Below are 16810 nucleotides of genomic sequence, written 5' to 3'. Positions count from 1 at the left end.
TATCTAAATGAATAGATGAACTGGTGTTTGTATAAGTGTGTAGCTAAGTAAATATGTAAGTATGATCCATGGTTTGCATAAGTGAGTAGGATGGCTTCATATGTGAATAGGATGTGTGCTGGTGTGTAATGTCCATATAGTTGTATAAGTATTTTGATAGTGTTCTATTGTTCATTGACAGCATGTATGAGTGAATCTATAGGTAAGGGATTAGATGTGTGTATACATGTAAGAATCACTGAGTGGGTTTTTAGATACTTGTATTGCTGTGACAATTGATTCAAATATGATACTCTGTATTTTACAATGCTGTGACAATGTATTCAAATATGATACTCTGTATTTTACAAAGAGTGATGAAAGATTTTACTAGTGTATGAAAAGGTGTATGTGATTGTCAAGATCAAAATAAGCTTTATTCGGCTTTTGTTTAAAACCATAAAAGCAGCAAAGAAATACAAACATGTATAAATAACTCAACATAACATTTGTAAAATAAAAAGAAAAACCAACTATTAAAACAAACTAAAATTAATTTGTCCATTTCAGGTGAATGAAAAGGTACATGCAGTAATCGGGAAAAGGGTAGTGGTTATTGGGACAGGGTTCCTAACGTCCCCTTTTACCATGATTTATGATTCCATGCCAATTGCCTGGGGGACGGATAGGATCGGGGGGCGGGATAGAAGTCGTACAGGTCCCAGGTGTGAATAGGGCCATCTCACATCCCCTTTTACCATGAATTATGCCTGGGGGATGGATAGGGTCGGGGGCGGGATAGAAGTCGTACAAGTCCCAGATGCGAATAGGCCCGTCTCCCTCCCTAGGTTGGGAGGATCGCAAATAAGGGACAATGTTCGTTGACTTGAATTTAATTAGAATGAGGTCGCCCGGGATGTCTTTGGGTGACGTGCCTAGCCACCCTACCCTCCTAACACTCAAGATGCCGCCATCTAAAGCAGGTTGCAATGGTCTGTGTTGTTTTAGCCAGGAGATGGTTTTGTGTAACAAGTCCTGATGAGTTTCAAATTTGCCCTGGCTAGGTGCGGGGACCCCAGAAAGAACAGTCACATAGGGGGCAGCTTCTGGAGGTAGGTTAATCCGATTCCTGCTTTCGTGTGCGAGCCTAGGACATCTATGGGGTACAGGTACGGGATTAATGATACTGTTCCGTCTTCTTGGCTTAGGTAGAGAAATGAGGGGTTCAGAGGTATGAACTTCCATAAGTGTTGAGGGTTGGAAGTATTCATTGTTGTTGCTGGGGAGAATAGGGTGAGTGGGTGTGACCGTTGTTCCAGTTGGGGTATGGTTCCTTAATAGTTTATTTTCTATGCTGGTTAACCTATCTCCCAGCTTATTGATTTTAGTAATCAAAGGTGATAGTGCAGTAAAAAACAATTGTTCGATCTGTGCCAGTAGGGTTGATTGAGGTGGAGATACTGGGTTAGGTGTTTTATTTGCCGCCCCAGTCGGCAAGATTGGTGGTGAGTTGGAAGGTAGTAGTGAGGGACTAATGAATATATTGTCGGTATCATCAACATCTCTAACCACTTTTGTGGGGGTAGATACGTTCTGGACATAGTTAGTACCACACAATGCATTCAGCTCCTCCCAGATGGACATGGTATATCGACAGTGCAACGTCAGAATCAATAGTGATGAGATGCAATACCTTCAAGTTAGTAGCAGCCAAGTGGGGTGGCCCGACCCGGCCTCCTTGTGCCTCTGAGGGCCACAGAGGGCCCGCCCTTGTCCCGGGCTTCTCCCGCGCGCGACTCGCGGGGCGATTGGGCGCTCGGTGATTTATAGCGCCTCCAGGCGCTGTGCTGACGCTTGTCAGCCGCCCCGCCCCCGAGTTTTCTGAGGCTGCTGGGGATTGTAGGCTGTGGGGAAGTCTCCCGGTGCTCCCCGTCTCCCTCTGTCCTGCCGTTTCCCTCACGGCGTGGTGCGGCGTCAGGAGCCGATGCCCCTTCTCCGTGTGAAAGGTTTTCACTATAGGTCCCCCTGGGCTCACTGGCGCTCGGTGATTTGTAGCGCCTCCAGGCGCAGTGCTGACGCTTGTCAGCCGCCCCGCCCCCGAGTTTTCTGAGGCTGCTGGGGATTGTAGGCTGTGGGGAAGTCTCCCGGTGCTCCCCGTCTCCCTCTGTCCTGCCGTTTCCCTCACGGCGTGGTGCGGCGTCAGGAGCCGATGCCCCTTCTCCGTGTGAAAGGTTTTCACTATAGGTGTGATTGTCAAATGGATGATGTCATCAGTAATGTGATCAGTGATGTCAGTGATGTCGCTGACTATGTCATGAATGATCTAATATGTGACATCATCAGCAGTGGATTGCGGGTGCACGAAATATAGTTAGTACAACTAACTATATAGGAGCAATTTCAATGGTTTTTATATGTTAATTCCTAACTATATACGGCCTGAAACCTATGTTTTTTTCAGTGAATTTGCAAGGTTTTTTTAATGCTAATTCCTAACTATATAAGGCCTGAAACCTATGGTTTTTTTCAGTGAATTCGCAAGGTTTTTTAAATGCCAATTCTATTAGCGGATAACGTTTAAATAGGTTAATATCCTTGTGGGACCACCTGAGCAGCCCTAGGGGGGTCAGGTTCTTTCCACCTTGCCCCCTTTTTGCATTCTACACGTTTGTTTTTCTGCCTCTTTGGTGCCTCGGTCTACCTAGCACAAGATGAATGCCAACACTTCCTGGTTAAATGTACTGACAGCCAATGAGCATGCTGCTTTCCTGTGAAAGGCATGCTGAATGGCTGCCACTGTCTGTCAACACTCCAAACCAGGAAGTGTTGGCAGCCATCTTGTGCCTCGGTAGAACCAAGGCACAAGAAAGCAATGAAACAAAAGGCGCAAAACACGCAAAGGGGGCAGGGTAGAAGCCCACCGACCCCCTACGCCTGCTCAGGGGGCTCCCACAAGGACCCCCCCAGGTCCATAAATAAAAAATATTCTGGTTTTCCACGTGGTAAGCTCAGGGTACGCGTACCGGGAAGCGCACATGGGAACTCACCCAGCGCTTACACCGTGAAAATTTAAAAAAAAATAACGTTTTTTTGCCCTTCAGGGTCCTTCTAGGCCCCCCTCAGAAAACCTAGGGGGTCAAGGGGTGTCTACCCTGCCCTCTTAATAATTTCCCCCTTTTTCATTTTCACCTCTTGTGTCTTGATTCTACCGAGACACAAGATGGCGGACTCTCCGGACTGTTTAGAATGTTGACAGACATCCGAGAGCCAATCAGGTTTCCGCTCGCGCACTCCCGTAGCGCGCCGGGTGCGCTCCCCGGTACGTGTACCGGTGAGCGCGCCTATAGATATATGTGTTTTTGAAGTTAATTTAAAAAAAAAAAAACACTGGAGCAAGCTTCACCAAATATAGCAAAGGCACATCTGCGTACCAGTCCCTACAATTTTGCAAAGTTTGGCGCAATTCCGTTCAGCGGTTCGGGCTGTAGCTGTGTCAGAACGTCCTATGGAAAATTGCATGGGGAAAACACGTTTTGGGACCCCCCCTTTTTTCTCAGCCCCCACTTCACGAATCCCCCCGAAACTTTCAGGGAAGGAGCGGAGCGGGCCAAAATTTTGGAAAATTACACGCAAATTCCTCAGCCGGCGCCAAAGTTATTCCCAATAGAATGTTGCGGATTTCCTATGGTAGCTAGGTCCTAACTATATATACCTACTGGCAATCGCTATAATATTATATATATATATATATATATATATATATATATATATATATATGAACAAAACAATCTTCAGAAAAACCACACTTCTGTGGACACGAAGACACGGACCCAATGGTTGCAGGCAAGGAGATTTTATTTAAAACCTCTCCGGTATATATATATATATATATATATATATATATATATATATATATATATATATAGTTAAAAACATCATATGTCTCGGATTATTTCTTTTGACATTTTTCACCTACAAAATGTAATAAAAGCTAAATAAACAGCCACAACCATATTTTTTGTTAAAACGTTACTAAACCGTTTTGTAGAAATTAATATTAATATTGCTTGTATACATACACACACATGCGTACCCACAAAATGCAAGAAAGCTCAGTATTCTATTTAGTTTGAATACATTTTTATTGCATTTCCCTAATTTAGAACCATAAACAGGAAGTTTCCCCAAATATCCCCTTCTTGATCACCAACCTTCCCCCAACACCACTATGATTGAGGAGATATACAACGGCAGGATTAGAGGCCTATTCGAACACGCAGAGGTAGCTCGGGCTGAGGGTATGGTCAACCATACAATAGCTTTTGTGTCTCTTTTCCGAGTAAGGGAAAAGATGTGTCCCGCATAGTAATAGATAACGAAGTTGGGTATCCCATACCTCCCTATTTTAACGCCCAATATACACTAATCGTCTACGCCTTTTTTATTTTACTACAGAAAATGTAAAAGTTGGATGTGGTCTTCTATATAATCTTTAGGCATATACAAGGTACTAGTTTAGAAGATCTAGAATACTTATGGAACTAGGGTAATTTGGAAAACTGCTACCCTTCCCAGCCAGCTGAGAGCTTTGTTCCCCATAGAGTTCCGATTGTAAAGAGGCTTTTAGTTTGCACAGGTTTGCCACCGACCATGAGAAGGAAACTAGACTTAAAGTGCTGGTAATAGAAATATTTAGACCTTTGGATTTAGATCAATCTGTAATGAAACCAGACACTGTTCTGAACTTGTCAAGTTCTTTCACCAGTTAGTGATTTAGGGAGACCAGCCAGAAGAGGCTAATTCGGTTTAAAAACATTGTTAGTTGAATTCATCAGGGCCCAACATCACATCTCGGATTAGAAAATTACAGATATTATGTGGGAGAGAGGTTCGAGAGTGATGGCAAAAAGGAGAGGGGACAGCTCAATCTTGTGTCAAGCTCTATGAAAATCAAACATGATGTTCTCCCATTCACTCCGATTCAAGAGCTGGGGCTTTCTATCCTGCCATCAGTCACCTTTGAAAGGTCTCCCCAGGCTGATTTCACGGAGGGTATCATCCACGAAGTGCCAATCTACCCTACTAAAAGCTCTCTCAGCACCCATGAAAATCACATTTCTTTCCCCTTTGTTACCAATATTGATAAGGAGGGCTTTTTTAGTGAGGTTGCTGGCTTGTCGTCCTACAACCAAGCCAGACTGGTCAGGATGTATGCGATCGCGAATAACTGAGAATAGACTGGCATTGTGATTTTAGTAAGGATTGTGACCTCTATGTTGTAGAGGAAAGTAAGCCTATAAGAGGCACAACTATGGACAGACCTGCCTTGCTGTATGATTCTGTCATTGTAGTGATTACCCTTTTTCTCTTTGACTATTTCGTAGAAGTTCTTTGTTAAAATGAGAAGATGCTGAGAACTGAATGTTTTTTTAATGGAGCTGTGAACCCAACTGGGCCCAGGGCCTTGAATAGATGAAGCTATAATATAGTTTTTAAGATCTATGGTTTGGAAATGAGATATGCCAATTTCGTTGTATGTTATGGAGACAGGAGGTAGCTTATCACACTCCAGTTGTTTTCTATGGTCTACTTGGCTAGTGGGATTCAGCTTGTCGAGGCCCCTATAGAAATCCTGAAAACTCTTGGTTTTACTTATCTCTCCGGAATGCATTGTCCAGCTCCTGTCTCTAACCTACAGTATGTAGAGTTTGACTTGTCTTGCTCACTGAGGTTAGGCAAAGTTATCTCAGTTAGCTGCTGAATTTGTAGTACCAGCCGTCCAGTTTGGTCAGTACAGCTCTATCTATTTTTAGCAGTGGGTTCTGCTCTAACAGGGTAATTAACCTTTTCCACAACTTTTGGGAGTGGGTTCATTTATGAGCTTCCAACCACATCTCTTAACTAAGTTCTGAGCTGGAGGAAGAGAGCTTCTTCATTTTTCGTAGTCTATCAAGGCTGGCTAAGAATCACTCCTTACCCCCATACTTCCTTTAGCATGGCCCAGAGCGTGCTGGCACTTACCTCCCCATTGTTATGTGTTACGTATTCTTTTAAGTGTTTATTAATATTGTTGATGATGACCACTGGGTTTCATAGTAGTATTTCACTACAGGGCCAGGTGCCTCTTTCCCTATCTAATGGCAGGGACAAGTCCAGCACACCATCATCGGAGATAGTAAAAAAAACTCTTGGACTCCTAAGAGCAGTCTCTTATCTAAGACTTGCGCATAGCTTGTGTGTGCAGAACAGTCTCTATCTAACGGGTGTCTATAGTGCCATCCATCAATCAAGCCCAATTCTTCAAAATGACGTTTTCCCAGTCTTGATAGATCATCATACACTGCGTTCTCTCTTGGTCTCCATCCATAACCACGTTTATGTATCCGATTGGTATAATGGGCCTCTCTGCACATTCCAAAAGAGCCTGTAAGACCTGGAGCAAAAAGTGTTCCTGGCCTTGGTTGAGACAAAATATCGAAACAAAAGTGAGTGCCTGGCCTCTAAGTGTTCCACCCACAAGTCCTCCTTATCCTCTCAATAATCTTTCATGTGAAATCGACAGCCCTTTTTTAAGAGGATACCCACCCCATTGGTCTAACCTCAAGAAGAGAATATTTTCAAGTGAAATATGCTAGATAGGTGACGATTGTGGTCTACTTGTCCTTTGGAGGCAGACGGCATCTGCGTGCAAGAGCATACGTTCATGAAGAGAAGATTTTCTCTTTGCCAGGTTGCTTCTGGCATATGCATTCACTGCAAGGTGTGGCATGTCTGAATGTAGGTAGAGTAGAAACAGATTTTCAAGTGATATGCCAATGTAAATGTCCCAGGATGAGGGTTAGAGGCTGGAACATAGAACAATTCCACAAGAAACTGGGTCCCCAACAACATTAACAGTATGAATGCCAGGGAAAAGCCATAAGTAACCAAGTATCTGGTCCCATCCTTACAAAGAAGAATGGCGTGTTTGCTGGTACAGAACATGGTTCTGGCAAAAAGCAGAAAATATTAGGACATAAAAAAGGAAGCGAGCTATAGCTCAGGCAAACAAGCAAGGAAGCTTCAAAATCAATGAAAATAAAGCAAAAGCTATCCAAAATAGTCATCACACTAATAAAACACAATGGTTGACTGTGTAAAACTATTTCCAAAGGTCGACGACTGTTCGATCCCTATTGTGATTGTCGGGATCATCATCAGGACGGTTTTATAGACATACCTGAATTATTGTAACAATGCCTGTGGAGAAAGAAGGTAAGGACATTGTGAAGTATAGTGCTCACTACAGACTATATTTATTTAAATGTTCTAATCTATGTATTAAGGACTGGTGTTATAAAGTAAGATTGACAACCAGGGTCCTTAAACTACCTTTTGGGTTCCCTCGTTTTCCATTAACTCATCCTTGACTGACCCATAACACTGGTCAGTCTAGACTGTTTCTAGACGCTGACATTGTGTGTCTAGGATATCCGCAAAGCTGGACATAGTGTTCCAGGGGCTAGATCATGCCAATGCCGGATCTCTCTGCTATGATAGTTTACGATGTTTTCTGGGCATGACAAGGGGGTAAGTATGCAGGTGAGTCGCACCGCCTGCCCAGGGGGGTGAACTACAATCTAGTGCACTCATGGTGGACTCTGTAGTATAAGGTTGCAAACAATCTAGGTGCTAGATCATCTATCAGAACCTCTTATGTTCAGGTCCTCAAAGTAGGACTGCTGATGTCCACTGTGTAGTTCCAGGTGACCCTTCACATTCAAAAAGCTCAGGATCTGGAGCATGGCAGTCAGGGAGTGGTCATTTCAAGAAATGCCCCCCCCCCCCCTTCCCAGGGCTGGGAGTCTGACGGATATTTGATGCTCTTGGTGAGCAGGAGTGTATGTCAGGCATCGGCTCGTGTCTAATCTCTGTAACCTCAGGGGTCCCTGGGTCTATGGCAACTGTACTAAGGCAAGACCCCTATGGGGGGGTCAAGGCGTATATCTCTTAGGACTGACAAGGCTCTGGTGGGCATAACCCTCAGTGTTGTGCACTCGGTTTCCACATTAGTCATTAAGTAGCTGGTGCATTTACATGTTAATATGGAGCCCCCTGGCTTAGCTAAATGTCTATAACCCTTGGACTCATTTGGTGATCGAACGAAGGTCCCTGTAGAGTACCTGTCTTCTGATGCATCTTCAGGGGTCCTCATTATGGTTTTGCCCCCTGCGGTCTATTGTTTCTGGTGCCCATCCTAGGGGCGTGCCTGAGGTTGTTGGGTAGAGTTATGCAGTCCATCGAGGACCTTCAGCTTCTCCGACGTTCCCTATTTCTGTAAACATTGCGTCTGCTCTGCTGTGCCAGGCCCCAACACTGCATTATCTGTCTGTCACAGGCTCAGTGGCAGCATGCAGGGCCCATGGAATGAAGGACTGGTCAGATATTCGTAAAGTGCAGCCCTAGGTACACACAGCGGGCCTAATCGGGTCGAGTTGCCTCGCCAGTAGTAGGGGCCAAACCTAGGGCGCAGCCACCATCTTAGATGTTGCACTTCTGCAGTCAGGGCTGCCCCGGTTCCAGATCCACATGCAGATGGGTCTTGAGGGGAGGCCTCGCCCTCCCGCAGCTGCCCCTCACTCTGCTTTGTCTGGAAGTAGTCTGGGGAAACCGGTCTATGCCTCGCTTTTCTTGGTGCAAGCTCTGGCCCATAATGCTACTTATTGTCCCTTGCTAAGTGATGGGGTGGGGCCATGACTCGCAAGAGGAGAAATATCAAGAGGGTCAAAAAGCCCTTTCCCTCTAAACAAAAGGTAATAAATAGCAAATTACACTTGTGCATCAGCACATTTTGTTTATGCCATGGCATTTTTTTCCATGTGCATTTCTATTTAAAAAATGTTTTTACCCAATAATCAAAAGGAGGATGCAAGAGATTACAATTCTGCAGTAAGGTAAAATTACATTGAACCGGTTTAATGGCTGTACAGAGAGTTGCTTCCCTGCCAAAAGCAAATGTAACATACAACTTATGAGGCAGGAGACCGTTTTTCTCATTTTAATTTCGCTGTACTTTTGTGATGAACTGGAATGTAACGTCACTGTAGTAATAATGTAAAAGTGTGTTTATTAGTACAGTTGTTCCAAATAAAGTGTTAATACGCAAAAATTATTTTCCTTACCATGGCATACACATAAGCAACACGTTTGGGTGCTTTACTGCAGGACGTGCAATAGTATTAAAATCCATATTTCACACTGAACTGTGAAATGTGAAAAATATTTCACGGTTCTCTGTGGAAAAAAGGGGTTGCATAATCATAACAACAACTCCCAAATTACTGCGCAGAACTATCATTGTAAAGTCACCAGGACTATGCAGTAATGTAGGACTTAATATGGCAGCAGGCTTTATCTTCCATTTAAAAAATAAAAAAAGGTCAATTATATGACACATTCCCTACCAGTATACTAGTGTCATTCATCTGAGGTATAAACAAGATTAGTGGAAATCTGCAAATCATGACTTGCTGGATTTGTCACGTAGTTTGCTGCATAATTATGCAGTAAATGTGGCAGCCACATAACTGCATAATTCCACTGCACTGGCCACTGTTTTATCAACAATCTATTCATGAAAAGTTAGCAAACCGTAAACACTATAACACTAATCAATGCCCATTAACCGTGGCACCTTGGAAAAAAACACTTTAAAAATGTCTTCCTTCTACGTGTTTAACAACGCAAAGGTTACTTTTTTCTAAAACTCCACATTAATAAAGAAAAAATGAGTGCGAGGAGGAAAAACTCAATACTATATGTATACAAGACTAACAAATGGGGGCATGATAGAAACATTTAAATTACAAATCCAAAGGCCAATAGGTGGCTTTCTCTGGTAAGAGCATGGGGCGATTGAAAGGTTAAAATGAGTAATAAGAAAATGTAATGAGCCCCATGGTCAATAAGTTAACATACCTCAAAAGGAGAAAGGGAAGAAAAAGTAATTATATATGATGGTGGTAGGTGGGCTTTGTAGGGTGCAGGAACGTTCAAATATTTCGTTATCCCTTTACGGTCACTGAAGGCCAACTAAAAGCAACAAAACAAGCCAAGCTATAAGTCACATCACTCAAAGACATCTTTAAGGAGCGTTCAGAAACATAGGTTTTTTTTTCAGTAAAAGTGATCATCTTTTTTTAAACAGGCGTGAAGTTCTGCCATTTGAAGTTACAGACAGAAACAACGCGCTCAGTCTTCGGATACCAATTTCTCTTCAGGGACTTCCAGATGGACTCAACATTCTGTCCGGCATGCTTGTGCGTTCATCTTTCAGGGGAGAGGGGGGTTCACTGCTTAAAGGCGTCCCTCTGATTTTACACAGCAGTCACTCAACATGCACTGACAAAGCCAATGGTTGCGGCTTTTGTGAAGTAAAAAGTCTTCTTAGCCTTTAGTGAGTCACACCTAATTGGTACACATGGGCAGCTGTGTAGTGCAAGCTGACAAGACAGACAAAGCAGCAGTCCAAAATACCCTACACATAAAACAGTTAAATACAATACAAACTCCTTTCCACTTCCAATGGGTGCATCAGATGCTGCAGAATGCAATTTCCTGACCCTCTCCGCCACACGCCCAGCTGCAGCAGAGTAAACTTTTTGACAGGCACAGCATTGGCGGCGGCAGTACGAGTTTCCTCGCACAAAATAGTGAAAGCAAAAAAGCAGCAATGCAAGTAGCTCTCACTCACACGTCAAAAGGCGTACCTGTAACCAGTCCACATCACTGGCCCACCGCATTCATTTTATGACCATTCTGCAAGCCAAGCCGTACGGCTGAGCACACAATTGCTCAAAACAACATGTGTTTCTCCATGACCCAGCCAGGTTAACTACCAGCCAAGAAACCCGACGCTATCTGCCACCTTCAGAATCAGAAGCTCAGGCCCCATCGTGATAATTCACCGCGGGAACCATCACCAGACCAGGACATAAGATCACAACACAAACTCAGACTGCTCCTCTAGGCCCCCATGTGTCCACTCCAATGTCTCCTCTGAGAACAGGATGCACGTTCAGTTTGAGTAGGGGGCTCCCAAGACGGACGAAGTCACTATCCATTGGAGGCTAAAGCCTCTGGAAGACCGGCTAGTATGGGCTAGTAACAGCTGGCTCACTCCACCTGGCATAACCCCTTCACTTGCGAGAAGCCTGCCAGACACCCACCAGAAGCCACGCAACAGTCGAGGTGCCCAGCACACGGATGAGGCATACATGGCTGTACCCAACAGATAAAGGCAACAGTTTCAGCCTTAAAGATCCTGAAAAGTGTAGCCCCCTCGGGGCAGACAGGCACAAGAAACAAGCTCATCGCTCAAACAATAGAAGCACGATGAGCGTTCGTACAAGTCCACGGCAGCATGACACACAGCAACACTATTACAGGAGGGCAGGAAGTGGCGACGAAAGAACGGGAGACGCGGTCTCTCATTTCGATGCCAAGGGACTACTGTTAAAAGGCCGAAGCAGTACTGTGCTCCCTCATGGCACTAAACACGCCAAAAGAAGAGCAGAGGATCACGTGCAGCATTTAGAGCCAACATTCCCAAAAACGTTTAAAAACAGGAGGAAGTCATCTTAGATTTATTAATTTAAAGCATTCTTGCAAACATGCATATGTTTAAGTCTACATTACTTTAACAGCATTGGAAAAAAAAAACTTTAAATAAAGGCCGGTGTTGTGGAAAGCCGCAGAATGCTCCCCTCTTGCGCCAAATAAGATTACATGCACACAGGACTAAAATAAATGTTATGCCAACATCTTCCTATCATCGATTGGAACAAAAGTCAGAACTGTCATCCATGACAGAAACCACGGAAAAATAATGACACCTGAATTGAAAAAAATCCCAATAAGTAAATACATCTCACTCCAACTGTTTTTATGACAAAACCAGAGTGCAGAAAGCATTTCAGTGTATTTTAACAATCCAAACGTAAAGTAAAATTATATTAGTTCCAAACCATTTTCATCAGATCTACCTTAATCTGTGCATTTAAGCTGACCAACTGTTAGTATTTGCTAATCCCAGGCAAGGATTCAGTGGCAGGCTTGCAATGCATGCTCCTAATTGCTTTTTCTTTTGCCGTATACGAAGGTCTGAAATTTATTGCATCAAAAAGGCGAAATAAGAATTAACAGATTTGTTGAAAAAGGACACATCTAGAATAGTGTAAACAAAAAATGATCATTTACAAATAAATGTTCCAGCCACAATAATAATGTTTTATTTTGCAACTGTACACCACATGTCCTCTTTGCAACTGTACACCACATGTCATCGGTCCTTCAACCCTTGACCACTTAACAAAACAATTACACTTGAAATGTAGTAGGACTCACAAACCAACAAGCCTTCTTGCAAAGCTTTGTACTAAAATACAAAATACATTTTAAAAAACACCCAAAGAAGGTATGACATGACTTTATGTAATGACAGAATAATAATCCGTATTATGTTGCTATTTGCTGGTTTATAATTGTGTGTGTTCATTTACACACTGAGGATAAGGTAAGCATATAAGAACAAGTCTTTTCTATAGCATTTTTCGTAAGGTAAAACACAGAAAACTGCACCCAACTGCTAAGAGCCAACAATTACTCCTACTAAAGTACTAACTCCAACAACTCTAAACCTACACCTAATAACTTTCAATAATTATGATTTGCGTATGACTTTCGGTGGAATACATTGACTATGCTTTGAAACATATCCCCAAAACATTTCTGGAGGAAATAAAGTAGTTAATGGCTTCTGTCAAACACTGTACTACCTTTAAAAGTGCTGCTTTATGCTATTACAGATTCCACCATGGACGGCTGGATGTTGTTTGAACTGCACTACAAGACGGTGCAACAACAGAGCGCAGATGCTCTGAAAACAAATAATAAGTAAAAAAATCTTCTAAGTGCCTTTTTTTCCCCACCAAGAAATTCTACCGTTCTTGAGATCTGTATCTTTAGCCCCTTGCAAAGTACAGGAGTCCCTCACTGAAAGCTTCTAGATCAAAAGACTCGAAGCGAGTGTTGACTAGCAGATGAGTTAAGAGGCAGACGCTCCTCAGCCCGGTACATTTTTAGTCTGTTCGGGCTGTCATTTACCTCGTACAATTTACACAACATTATGGGTTTACGCACCTATTCTGTTTTTTTCCCACAGGTCCATCTCAACAGGAGACGGTAAAGTAAAAATGGAAACAACTCAATCTGCATCCATACCTAGGTCAGTATTACATGTGTACCAATAGAATCTGAACTTGGTGACAGAGTGGATGCTGCTGTCTATTTATAGCAAATACCCCCATCCATTAGATCATTACTCAATTGCTGCCCCTCTACTCCTCCATCCTTTAGGATGTGTATGTCAGTAGCACCTTTGACTTACTGTGAGAATAAAATACTGCTGATCATTACAAGAGGCCACTTCCAACACTTTTCTGCAAGCAGATGTTGCAAGGATAGAGAATGTATTTCCAATTTTTTGTTACTTGTACTACTGTCATATTGTTGCATATTTCTGGTTCTGCTCTGTGCAAGGTGATCTTATGACACACTATACAGAATGAATTACTTAATGAGACTGATCCAGGATCCTCAAAATACCAAGTAACAAGGTGCCTTTTACTTGCTGGTAGCAGTCCACTGCCATTTGGAGGAAGTCATTAAAAAGTAATTGATACTCCTTTAAGTTTAATGTGTGTAACTACATGTCAGGTATGTTTTTACCAGTTCTGGTGGAAATTTAAATTTGCCATAGCTAGTTAATTGGGTGCCAGTTTTGTGTTTTATTGTTATCTACTTATGTAGCCTTTTGCTTTTCCAACCCAGTCAACGGTAGCTCACTTTTCGGCACAAACCCAACGGTTGGAATCAGAATCCACTTGTATTCCAACATGTGCCCAAATAGCATACACATGCCATTCATCTATTTGTCAAGAATGAAGAATGGCTCATCACAACAATATCGAAAATAAAGAGCATGACCCTCAAAGTAATGAGTGGTAATATTAGGTTGAAGAGTGACCTAATAATATATTCTTAGCATGCCATTCTTTGGTACTGGGACACTTACAAACCACTGAATTACTGGAAGAACTTGATGTTGCAGGACCTCAACAATCAGTGTCCCAAACCTATCTATTTTTACTAAGATACTGGACTGTACACATCTTCTCATCGCTTCTCTATTGAGGACATGCATTAATGATGGGAAGTACATTTTCCTTCACTGACTGTCCAGAGAAAAGTTATAGTACAATGCAGTGCACGTGTGCTGTATACATACACAAAAAGTTATACATTAATTGATATAACCTAATTAATATTGTGGACTGAACGACTACATAATCAAAACTAGGATCTATAAGTGACCTCCCTAGCTGAATGAATGGTGTGCTCACGGAAAAGTTGCTTCATTCCCAAGTTCCCCTGCAAATTTTAAAGCACTTACGAAAAGTAGCAAATAGTAATACAATTGGGTAATTAAATTTGTAAATCTAGGAATAAGAGGATAGGAGCTTAAGACTTAGTGGCGTTAGAAGTACATCAACAGAAAGAATGATAAATGTATTAAATTGGACATACTCCTAAATAAAAATATGCAAATGGCTAGTCAAAACAGTTTAGCAAATTTGTGCGTTGTAAATTACTTTTATATAAACGACGTTTGTGTTATAATTAATTTCATATAATCATCTAACACCAAAAAATGACGGCAGCATTGAAATAATAGGGGCTATAGATTTGCATTTAAGAAATAGATGAACATCACGTAAAAATGTTAGAAATGATATGCAATCAAATGTACTATGACTGCGGTAACTAACACTGGTGTTCTAAACGCAAACGTACAAGATGTTTGCAGTACATGAATAAACTACATTTATTTTCAATACGTTAGAGATTCTTGTCTGAGCCTCTGAATGCATCTTCCGTAGATCCCTCCCTCAGGGATGGAGAATGGTACCCGGCTCGCACACACTGCCGCTTGCAGGTGTGGGATGCTAACGGGATCCGCTGGGGCATCCAGAGTTCCTGCGGGGCCCGGATTTGCGGGAATTGGAAACAGATCAGGCAAGAAGGGGCGCTTTAGTCCCCAGTGAGCAGAGGCGTCCCCGGGGGCTGCAACCTGTTCCCTTGCCCTTCCTTACCTTTCTTCTCTTGGTCTCCCGTCAAACTCGGCGAGGTAGGCAAGCGGCTTTTTGTCTGAGGCTCCAAGAGCTGCTCTGCACACACGCCTCACAGGGGCTGCCTCCACGGTGCACTCAACCAATCCAGCCTCCTCGCTCAGCGGCCAAGCGAACGGCTGCTGCTACCCAACCCAAGCCAAGACTAACGAGCTCGTCTCACGCACGCGCGTAGAACGTCACTCGGGTGCGAGTATTTTGTGACAATCTCCGCCTCCTTTGCTACTGTCACGAGTACACCAACAGCTCCAGCCCCCTGTCAGAGACACAGTAGAGGGACAAGGGTTGCGAGTCTTTTAGCCGCAGTGGCGCCCATGTTGAATAGGGCTCCAACCACCGCAGCTATACATTTAACACATATACAAATATAATTATTATATTTAAATCGGAAAAGTGTATTGGCTATATAAAACGTAAATATGCTTAGGGAATGTATCGATTTGTTCTCTGGATTAGATGCACACAAACACCCTTTTGTCTTTGGTAAATTAATTCCTCACTTCTAAGATGGCCGGCCTGTTTACCTTCAACGAGAACTTTTCAGCAAGAAAGTTTACAATTTGTAGTCCCATGCTTGTTATGTCAATACAACAAGAGGAGGAAAAGCGTTGCTTTTACCACAGATGCCAAGGTTTCAGATTGCTTATGTGTGACATTTTCATAATTTCAGTTTAATTATGAGTAGGGCTCCTGGTTTTATGGTATTTATTTTTTCGGCATTTCCGTCTGTATCCATATTTATTTTTTGCACATTTTTTCTGCATTTATCCATTTTTTTTTATTTTGAGTTCTCTGTATAAATGAAGCGCCAATTGTATTTTTCCACATTTGTTTAACTGATAAATGTATACTCGCATTTGAATGTCCAGGAGGTTTCAGCAGTTTACAGAGCAATAGCGTTATCTGAGAACACTTGCTTTGTAGAATGGAATAAATATCTGTAGATCTGCACTTAATTAAGCTTAATTGGGAAATATATTGGGGCAGATTTACAAGGCCTTTGTGACATTTTTACAACACCGTTGCGTCACTTCTGTAACGCAGCGGCGTCGTAAACAATGCGCCACTATGCAACAGATTTACAACGTGACGCATCTAGTGAGATGCGTCACGTCGTAAAGCCCTGCACTACATTATACCTGTGTCAGGTATAATTTATGCAGGGTGGTCGTTCTGTCGCAAGGAAGACCCGTAAAAGTGACGCAGTGAAATCTATTTTCCTGAGTTACTTTTACGACCCCGCTGCTTCAAAACCTTATGCCTGCTTGTAGCAGGCGTAAGGGGTGACGCAGCACAGCAAGTATAGGCTGGCCCTGAGCACTGCTGGAGTTGCATCGCACTTGCGACACGACTCCAGCACTGAGTCACCTATACGCTGACAGATGCGTCACGCATCATTCTCTCTTTGCGCCACGGTGCGCCGCTTTGTAAATGGGGCGCATCCATGGTGGCGCAAGGGGTTCCTAACGTCACGCAAAATAGCTGGCGCATTCCTGCTGATCTGCAGGGATGCGCCCGTTATTGTAAATCTGCCCCATTATCTTTTTTAATCTCCCCTACCTCTCAATCTATACCACTAATGACCTGGCACTCATGATTAACAG

The 16810-nt window shown here is 42.9% G+C and overlaps 1 protein-coding gene across 7 annotated transcripts in view; it reads right to left on the bottom strand.

Annotated features, from left to right (window-relative positions):
- ADARB1 (adenosine deaminase RNA specific B1) overlaps window positions 1–15387 on the bottom strand; it is a 947690-nt gene extending 932303 nt beyond the window's left edge. For 4 of the 7 annotated variants that reach the window (XM_086955524.1, XM_086955522.1, XM_086955526.1 and 1 more), the window contains exon 1: window positions 15171–15339. The gene's annotated coding sequence lies outside the window, so the exon portion shown is untranslated. Of the gene's footprint in view, window positions 1–15170 lie in introns of all 7 variants that reach the window. The other 3 variants (XM_086955520.1, XM_086955521.1, XM_086955527.1) reach the window with 3 other exon arrangements.
- Window positions 15388–16810: the final 1423 nt, after the last annotated feature.

The sequence above is a fragment of the Lissotriton vulgaris genome, chromosome 2_1 (genome assembly GCF_964263255.1).
Source record: "Lissotriton vulgaris chromosome 2_1, aLisVul1.2, whole genome shotgun sequence".
NCBI lineage: Eukaryota > Metazoa > Chordata > Amphibia > Caudata > Salamandridae > Lissotriton > Lissotriton vulgaris.
This window is presented reverse-complemented; position numbering and strand designations above follow the sequence as displayed.